This window comes from Betta splendens, chromosome 21 (genome assembly GCF_900634795.4).
Source record: "Betta splendens chromosome 21, fBetSpl5.4, whole genome shotgun sequence".
Taxonomy (NCBI): domain Eukaryota; kingdom Metazoa; phylum Chordata; class Actinopteri; order Anabantiformes; family Osphronemidae; genus Betta; species Betta splendens.
Genome location: NC_040899.1, coordinates 4,919,632 through 4,930,083, shown reverse-complemented (window position 1 = coordinate 4,930,083; position 10,452 = coordinate 4,919,632).

Here is a 10,452-nt window from a genome sequence, read left to right as displayed (position 1 = left end):
TGTTTGGACTAATGCTTGTTGGGAGGAACACTTCAGCGATGGAGGTTAAACTGCTCGGAGTTGGGGTCAGTCACCGACCTGCTCATCCTTCAGACGCACCGAGCTGTTAGGGAAAACAACGCGTCCCGTTTCTTTTTACACTCACTCACTCACACTCACTCACTCACACTCACTCACTCACTCACTCAAGGAGGATCATGAAACACAACACCGAGGGCCTCTCTGTGCATGTTAAACAATACTCTGACTGTCAACAATCAGGCATAAATTAGCAGCCATGGCCTCTACTGTATTTATTCTGGTAATTACCTCCCAGGAGGGCGCACACACACACACACACACACACACACACACACACACACACACACACACACACACACACACACACACACACACACACACTCGCAGCGTGACACAACACTCGCGGTGCACCAGCCCCTTGCCTCACCCGTGTCTGGAGGAGGGGGGGGGTCTGTAGACATCCCATCAACAACGCCTGCGTGCATGAGAGTGAGTGCAGGGGAACATATGCGCGCGAGGCGAAGACTCATCGGCCCCTTTGATTGTGCGCGAGCGCTTTAAACCGTATAAATGGGCGCGCTGATGAAAGCTAATCACTCGCTTCCATTAGGGGACAGCAACCTCTGAGACGCGCAGTGAAGGATTGATTGACAGTTCTGAAAACATTACAGATTCGGATATCAGAGTTCAATAAAACCTGACAAAGAAGAGTGAGACAACGCGAGCGACGGAGAGGGAGAGAGACAGGGAGGAGGAGGGTGAGGAGACGCGAGCGAGCGAGGGAGAGAGAGACTGGGACACGGGCAATGACAGCCACATGAAACCTCATCTCCATTTTTGACAATGGGGGAACCATCTGAGGAGCAGAGAACAGAGGGAGGAATTTAACTGCTTTCATCTTGTCATAATTATCTCCAAGAAGCCACATGAAAGGGAAAATCTGTGTTTTTTTGTTTATAAATTAGAGAACAAGGACATTTTCTGTGACAACTTTGATGGCATTTTTCCTCTGTGCATGGTTGAACAGTCCTGGGCTAATGATCCCTTCTCTTCTTAAAGAGGAGAAAAAAAGCACTGATGAAAATTGCAATAAAAACGACACTAAACACAATTTAGAAAATGAACGGAGAGCTGAAGTGTCATAATTCTGAGAGCATCATTATCAAAATTGTTACAATTGTTCTACACTCGTACGTCTGTGAATATGGAATTTCTTGGCGCCACTGACAAAACAAACGTAACGTGTCCATGTGGAGGCAGCAGCTCGTCCGACTATTAGCGACTGCAGCGAGTTGTTATTTGCGAGGCTCAAACGTCGTTAAAAAGGAGCCGGGTTGTTTCTATGATCCGTGCAGTTGGGCTTTCGTGGGCACATCAACAAATGGAGGCCGAAACCAATGGCAACAGCGATCAATAGTTCCCTTTAAGACACACAGGAGCACTCTGGGTATCCATCAATCTGCAGCGGACGCGAGCCAACCACGACCCACAAATAACAGCACCTCCTCCAAAGACGCCGCCCAGAGATGATCCCGTCTGAAAGCACGAGAGCCACCAAAATGAGGGGAACACATTCAAAGGTAGTCATGATGATGAGGATAGTAAGTAATAACACGTCTATAGGTTTCTAGGTTCATCAGGTTGGTTTTAGGAAATGCAGATTGCTCAAGGACTCGTGTGTCTCTTCTTCACTGGACATGAGCGAGTTGCAGATACAGGAACCTTGATTTCTGCAAGTAAAACAGTGCTTTTTTTATTTTACTGAAAATGTCAATTTAATCAGGAAGTTATTTATTTTTAAATTAAATGACTTTTAAAATTACTCTTATTAATTACATTTATATTTCTATAGAGGTACTTTGTAGAGCATTTCTTTTTTCATGTACTTTACATTTACTTTCTGTTATTTCTACTGCTCTTCATGTGTTTCTCTCTCCCCTCACCCCAACCGGTCGAGGCAGATGGCCGCCCACACCAAACGCTCCCAGTGCTAATACTGTAAACTGAGTGCTTCCTCTCCCACAGCTGTGAGCAGCAGCCTAATGTGGACCAAGGACCTCAAAATGAGCCAAAACGTGCACAGGGCGCACTGAGTCTAATTACACACACTCATACTGTAGCTGCAGCCTGGTCCGTTTCTGCTGCTGTGACCTGGTCTGAGGGTGCTGGTGTCTAAACTGAGCTCACATGTGGCCCATATGTCCTCACACTCTGCACGTTAGGCAGAAACATCTCCAGTAATCCATCACTGTCCAGTGGGAGAGTGGAGTCACTGGGAAGTGGCAACACGCTGCAGCAACATATTGCAGGAACACCATCACACGACGCGAGGCCAAACGTGTGCTGTTTGCACATGTATGTTTCAGACTCGCTCGCCCGACCTCTGCGCGTCCCTCTCTCTCTCTCTCTCTCTCTGTCTCTCTGTCCAGGCTCTGGCCATCTGTGGCCCCTCTCACCTCTGACCCTTCGCAGGGGTCAGCGCAGGTCACCCATCTCAGGTTCGACTATTGTTCCAGATAAGCAGACAGCGGCTGTCTCATTCCCACAAAACAGAGGCCCATGCAAATGGTAAAATATGCACGGCTTTACGCTCAGCGCCTCGACGTGTCCACAGTTGTGTTATTCACACTGAATCGACTCCTACAGGGCGGTAGCTCTGCACCCGGCAAAAGAAAAATCTGCTCTTTGCCAATTGAAATAATCCTATGTAGCATAAGAAAGAATCGCATAGTTCAAGGGGAACTGTCCAGGGACATCATGCAATGTTTTAATCAGTCTACGAGAGGGAGGGCGAGGGGCCACGGAGTCTGTGGGTGTTACACCCACGAGCACGGAGCAAAACAACTCACCGGAGCAACGCAAAAGTTGTCTGCAGAAATTAAGCAAAGCAGCAGCCGCGCGGCAGCGAGGGAGAACGCTCAAGGTTTTCCTCCTCGCTCGGTGGTCAGACACGTTTTGTTTCTCCATCACCTCGACGCTGCCTTTCTTTTCTAGCCCTAATTGCAGTTTATGGGGAAAGGGTAATCACTTGTGAAACAGGGCGTGTTATTTTCTTGCCCAGAGTGTGAATCCTAAGCAGGCCAATCACCGGCTCCATCGCTCCATCTCTCCGCTGGCTGAATCCTAATAGCTGGATGGAGAGCGGGCGCACGGGGAGCGGGGAGAGAGAGAGGCTGACAGCGGGGCTTGACATGGGCATTAAATCATGCCCCGAGGAATCCTCCATCCACGGGCTCCTGACAGCCGCGCTGTCATCACGGCCAGGCCACTTCCTATGCCTCTTGACAACACTGGAGCAGAATTAGTCAGAGCATCAGATGTAAATTGGCGCTGTTCAAGGATGATAATGAGCACCAAGATACATGTCGGTGTCACTGACGGGACGCCATCGTGATTGGCTGTCCCTCACACCGCGCTCCATTAGGTCTAATGGTATTCAGGCCAGGTACGGGCGGAAGGCGAGAGCAGGGGGGAGCGGAGATGGACAGGGAGAAAGTTTGCTGTTGTGATCAGTTTGTTCTATTTGTGCGTGTTGGTTCTGTGTGGGGCCGCGAGGACGGCGACGGCTGCACCGGGCCCGAGCGGCCGCCGCGTCCAGCTGACCGCCGGCACCGACCCCCCTGAGGACCCCCCGCGGAGTCGGCGTACGCAGATATGAGGCCTGATCACCGTGTCTCCACCTCTTAGTTTGAACTCAACCACGTGAGGACCCGGCTCGGCCCGGCCCGGCCCGGCTCGGCCCGAGTCGCCTCCGCCGCCCCCCGGGCCGCTCAGCCAGCCCCGAACGGGTCCCGCTGCGGTCTGCATGCAGCCGGCGTGTGCAGCTCGCTAACATGGTGCAGTAATAGTTGCCAGCGTGCCATTTCCCCTGCCCATGCTGAGCAGGAGCCAGCCGCAGCCTGCCCCAGATGCATACATTTCCCATAATGAGGCAGGTGGCCTCGACAGACGGCTCGGTCGTGTGGGTGACACCGTGTTCACCGCCGCTCTGGGCATCTGACTGACAGACAGTACCAGTCGCTCCCTCCCCGGCTCGCTCGCTCGCTCCCTCGCTCGCTCTTTCTTGCTCTCCCTCTTCTCTCGCGTCCCCTTGTTCGGCTTCTTTCGCCGAGTTTGGGGAGGCGCGTGTTTGTGTGTGTCGCTGCCGCTGCCGCTGCTTTGTCTCGCGACGGGCGAATTCCTCTGCTCCGCGGCAATTTCAGATGAAGATGGCTGAAGGTCATTAATTGAACCGCCGCTGCTCTAACAGCGTAAAACTCGCTGTAATTAAGGCTGAATAAATAATTGATTATGTATATTTTCTTGTAATTGGCTCCTCATTACCCTTCTACAAGCTGAATGCTAATTGATGCTGGGAGTTAATTATCATTTCGCTATGAAGTTAGCAGTATATCTAGAGAGAGGTTGAAGATGAAGCATCAAGGTCCCTTCATGGCCATTTCTATACACGCCAAGGTCAAGCCCCCCTTTCCTCAAAATTAGCAGCGAAAGAGGAGTGGTCAGAACACGGACTGGTACAAAATTCCCCGCCAGCCAGCTAATTGATAGTATTTAAGAAACCAGCATAGGAAGCGGTAAATGGCAAGGATTAGGCCAGAGGCCCTAAACAAGAGGCGCTATTAGGAGGGATTCCCTAAGGTCTCACTAAAGACTAAAGATTAAGACTCAAGCCTGAAAGTAGCTCGAGCAACAGAAGCCGCTGATTAAAGAAACACACATTTTCATCTCCAGATAAAAGACGCAATTATCTATATTGATCAAGTGTTTGAAGCTTGTGGGGAAGCAGCTATTGGCTCTGCCGTGCGTTAGATAAAGGTCAACAGGACAACAGAATAGTGGGCCTGGACGGCTCACTGGCTCCTTATAGGACTTATAGACACACACACACACAAGTACAGGTGACTCACATTCACCAGTGGAAGTGGGAGTTGGACAGAGCTTGATCGTCTCCCAGTCACAGCTATAGAGGGTTCGTAGCCGCGGAGTAAGATATGAACCCCGGAATAAAGCGGTGGGAGTGAGGGGGAGAGGGGTCGGGTCCGAGTCTGGTAATGAGCCGCCTGCGCAGCCAGAACAGAGACAGCGCAGCCGCGCGTCAGGCCTTAATGGAGTCGTAACGTGTCCGGGAGCGAACAAAGGCCAGCGCCTCGCAGGACCCGTCCCGCCTGTCTGTCGCCTCGCGTGCCTGAACTCATTTCCTCCAACGGGCCGGGCCCAGGGCCGCTGTGTCAGCGTTCGCGGCGCGCGACAACCACCGCAGCACGTGGGCCGCTCGGCCGCGCTCTGACAGCGCTGTCAGGCAGCTAGACGGCGCCGGCGCTGCTCGGCTCCTCGCACCAGAGCCCGTGTGATCATCGCTGTGCAGCAGCGAGGCCGCGGCGTTACACGCACACGCAAATGGATTCATGTGAAATAATGGCATATATGAACGGCTGATTTCTTCCTAACTGCACAGTAAAATGCTGCCTGTTCCTGGAAGCACAGTGTTTTGGGGCTCGTCGACAGCTGTGCTGTGTTGCACTGCAACATATTTTTCCTCTTCCGTTTCTGGATGTGTTGTTTTTGCCTTTGAACGCTGCTTCCCCAGCGTCCTCCCGCTGCTTTCTGCATGTTTAATGTATCAGTCATTCAGGTGGGGAGTGACTGCTATGGCATTGTCTTTTAGAAGCAGAGAGATCTCTGTCTTCCAACTGCTGCGGCAGGTGTAAGTGAAATTGACACGTCTTTCGATACCTGCGGTAAATACCTTATTGGAAGAGACATCTTTTATTCTCCAGAACTTTACATCACACGCGGCCTCGGCCGAGCGCTCTGATCTGGATCCCTCTGTGGATAAAGGGGAGGGCAGGGCTGCACACGCACGTGCGCGCGTGAGCGTATAAATAAATAAGTCCAAAGACAAATCGATTAACGCAGAGTAAAAAAGAAAAAGTTTCATGGAGGAGCGATGCTGTACGTTAAATGTGGAGATGGTTTGTTCACTGTCTGCATCTAATACACTGGGTTGAGCATTCAGACTGTAGGGCGGCGTCTAATTCATGGTTTGGGCTATTTGGTTTTGACTTATATGATTTGGTGAAACAAAGTCTGAAAAATGAAAGTGAAATATAAAACATGAATCGAAGGGTCAGAAGGTCAGCAAACAGCTAAAGAGTCATGGTTGAACAGGTGATGACATCAGAGGTGTTTGTGTTCAGCTCCACAGCCTGGCGTCCATGCAGAACCCCGGCGCCGCGGGCTCTGGACCGGGCCGGCACACATCTGGGCCAGCGCCTGGGCTGCTGTAGGGCAGGCAGGTGGAGCAGGCAGCAAATGAGAGGACGCGCTCCTGGAAGGGGGGAGTCTTTGGACGCCGGCTCGTTCCGCGTCCCGGAACGTTTGAGCAGGAAACGCGCGGCGGTCGCCATGACGGCGCCGCCGCCGTTGGAATTCATCGGAGCTCCTCCGGATGTTTCCTGGCCCTCGTCGTTGCTCAGATGTGTCCTTTCTGGCCTGGTGATGCGTTGGAACGCAGGCTTCAGTGTTTGAACTCGGCCTCTCTCTCTCTCTCTCTCTCTCTCTCTCTCTCTCTCTCTCTCTCTCTCGTCCCTTTCAGCCCTTTATGCCTTTGCTGCATAACTGTTGAGGGAGTGCCAAACTGGGCTGAGCCTGGGATGCTGATACAGTAGAAATCTTCGCCATCCCTTTAATGAGTACACACACACACACGCGTTCCACTGCCTGGCTATTAGGCACCAAGAACAGGAGGAAAACTATTTGAAAGTGAATTTTAGATTTCCGGTGGCGGAGCTCGGTCTGGGAGTGGCAGCCGGGCGGAGGTGCGAGCGGGGCGCACGCACACCTCGCCGCTCCGGCGCCGGTCGCTCTGGCGGCGCAGCGCCGATGATCAAAAGAGGACAACGGCTGCCGACCATTATGCCAATGACACTTTGAGTAAGAGTCCAGAGAGCGCCGCGACATGACAGCCATTAGGGATTGAAAGTGGGACTTTAAAGGAGGGCTGAAGGATAACTGTCAGCGCAGAATCAAAGGCGCAAACTGAAATCTTCATAATGCATTGCACTGAAGGAACCTGTGCTCCGGCTGTCGCTCTTAACCACTCGCTCCACAGTATCCCATACACAGCGCCCCCCCAAAAACATGAAACAGCCTGGAACAAGGGGCTGATGAGGGGAGTTCAGAGCCTGCACTCTGTAAATGAGAGCGAACAGAGGTGCAGGCCTTTGTGCAGCAGACAGACTGATCATTAAGTACGGACCGGGTTCCAGTCTGACGACTACGAGCTCCGGCGCCGCAGCTCAGATCCAGCTGACGAGTGCGCCTCAACCAGCGGCAGCTCATTTACAGATAATGGGTCCCGCTCCGCCACAGTCGCGAAGAACCCTCCAAACTTTTCTCCAAAGCGCCGGCGAGCGCTTTGTGGACCGGCGTCCGATCGCTTGAATATCAGCAGCGCGGCGCCGGATGAAGTCCCCGCTCCTTCGGCTGCGATTCGCCTTTCGCTGGAGTTGACGAGGCGGTGGCGCTTCACCGGGTCCTGGGTGAAGCTGGGGCCCGGCGCTGGCACCATCCGGACCTGCTGCTGCTCCCTCCGCTTGGCAGAAGAACGGCTTCTAATGTGTCTCTCTGTCGCATAATCAAGGGTTTCACACTCCACGTCTTTGATCTAGGAGAACCCTCTCTGATGGGAGAACCCTCCGACCGCTACCACACACACGAACACACACACACACACACACACACACACACACACACACACACACACACACACACGCTCACGCTCGCTGGGTCTCTGATCTCCGTCCAATTAATGATGTCAAATGAGTGTGTTTACAGGCTCATTAGATTACTGCTGCAGAAGTAGATCACCGCCCTGCACCATCAACACACACACACACACACACGCACACACACACGCACACACACACACACGCACACACACACACACACACACACACACACACACACACGCACACACACACGCACACACACACACACGCACACACACACACACACACACACACACGCGCACACACACACACACACACACACACACACGCACACACACGCACACACACACACACGCACACACACGGCCCAGTACTGTACGCGGACCAGCGCTCTCGCTGTCATGACACGGCCCTTGGAGAGAAGCCTGATGGCAAAGCACCAATGAGCTGCTGCCACCACAGTCCTAGCTCTGTGCAGCAACTGAGCCACGATGGCACAAGCCCACACACACACACACACACACACACACACACACACACACACTCACGCATGCACTGGATGTTCAACCCAGCTGGACCCGTTTGGAGCCTGTTTGGCCGTAGCCAAGCAAATCCCCTGACGTGCTCCAGGAGGACGCGGGCCGAGGCCAAGGCCCGGGGACATGCTGACAGGTGTGTGGAGTCAGTGAACGCAGCGCGTGCACGAAGGGGAGGTGGAAAACGTGGCGAGCGACCGCGGAGCTCATCAATTCCGTCCGGCAACTTGTTCATGTTTCATTCATGGAGGAAGCGGTTTTCCCTTCACAGCAGCTTGTTACCATGCAAAGCAGCTGCGTGGACTCTAGAAACGGCTGCGCAGCCCGAGTTCAGTACATCTGCACTGCCACCTACTGGGTTGGAGGTCACCCCCCCCCCCCCCCCCCCCCACCACCACCACCACCACGGGGCAGGAGCCTCACCTCAGCGCTCACCCAGGGGCTTCAGTCAGGCCTCCGCTTTTCAACCGGCGGTAATTACGGCTCTAATGAGACGCGTGTGATTCGGAGGCGAACATGAGAGGACGACGGCTTTGTCAGAGCTGCTTCAATTACAGAACAGTGTGTCTTTGCTGAGCCCGAAGACGAGAGGCGCTAAGAGGATGAGAGCGCGAGGGGAGGGACGCGGCAGACGTGGCCTCTGTAATTCATATTTAATATCTGCATCTGTGTCTCAGCAGCAGCTAGCGGCCCCCGGTGACGTCATCGCCTGCTTAATTGGGGGGTAACGATTGTTAATGCATGAAGCGCTGGATGTGCAAACAGAGCAAGGTGCAGTCCCACCGCAGCCTCCGCACTCACTCAGTGCTATCCGAGGCTGCAGTGGACCGACTGCACGAGCTCCCAGTGTGCTCGTTTCCTCCTGGAGGAGGGAGCGAGCGGGCGCTGACAGCGCGTGACACGGTGACCTCAGTTGCAGTGACACAACCTGTGGAGAACGGCGCGCGCCCGGCAAACGCGGCTCTGAGCAGTCACTCAAGACATCAGGACGCTCACACACACGGCGGGGGGAAACACACCAGCCGAGAAGTGACACTGACATTGACAAATACCTCCTTCAGATGTCACACACACACACACAAACACACACACACACAGGTAGTGGAAGACTGACACACATAAACAGACACACAACTAGCAGCGCTACCTTCTCCTCCCACTGGGAATTTAAAAAATCACACACACGCACACACACACACACACACACACGTCTTCTCCCCCAAAACGTCCCCATCCTGTAAAGAAAAACACTTAGTGGTGGCAGGAGTCCTCCCAGGCTTGGTCATATTAGATCTCTTACAGCTGAGGCTTTTTTTTCCGGCCTGTATGTTTTAGCCCGGGCATCTTTCTTCTATCCTCTGGTCCTCTCTTATCTTATTACACACTCTTCGGGCTTTGTGGTTAAATTATGTATTAAGGTCAATGTCAAAACACGGAAGATGTGTAATCTGCAGGGAGTTTCCTTTTATTCATTATTACAGTGAAGGCTGAGCACAACTGTCAGCCAGCCACGGTTGCGCTCAGCATGGAAGCTTATGTGCTCAGCAGGGCCCCTCTCCCCAACTCTCCTCTCCCTCATTCCACCTCTCCCCTCCACGCACGCCCTCTTCATCCTCCTCCTCCTCCAGGATGGACCCCTGATAGATTCGCCCCGCTCGCTCGGGATCTTCCTCCTCTACGACGCCAATCCGGGGGCTGTCAGACGCACGCAGACGCCGCTGTCATCAATCTGAGGGCGAGAAATGCGCGAGGCGCAGAACAAGGGGTGAGGGAGGGAGGGGGTGAGGGAGGGTGTCATGCCACCCGCTCGTAGTTTAGGGAATTTGTCTAATCTGGAACGGTGTCAGGCTACGGCGCTGCCGCTCCCCCTCCTGCCTCCACGCGTGTACGAGATCGAATGAGCAGAAGAAAAACAAAGGGTGGAGGAAAACAGAGAGCAGCTGCTGTGTTTTCACTGCAGGTGAAGCGCCGCCGCTCCTGCATTAAGAGGACGAGCGATCACCTCGTTGGGTTCTGCTGTCCTCCACGGGGGTTTGGGCCTGGGGGGGGGGGGGGGGGGGGGGCGCCTCCATCCTCTCCTGTCTCGCAGCAGCAGCACATCACTTGACCCCTTGTTTTCTCAATTCCTGTCAGTCGCTGCCGAAGCCCCACTTCACCTCAGATAC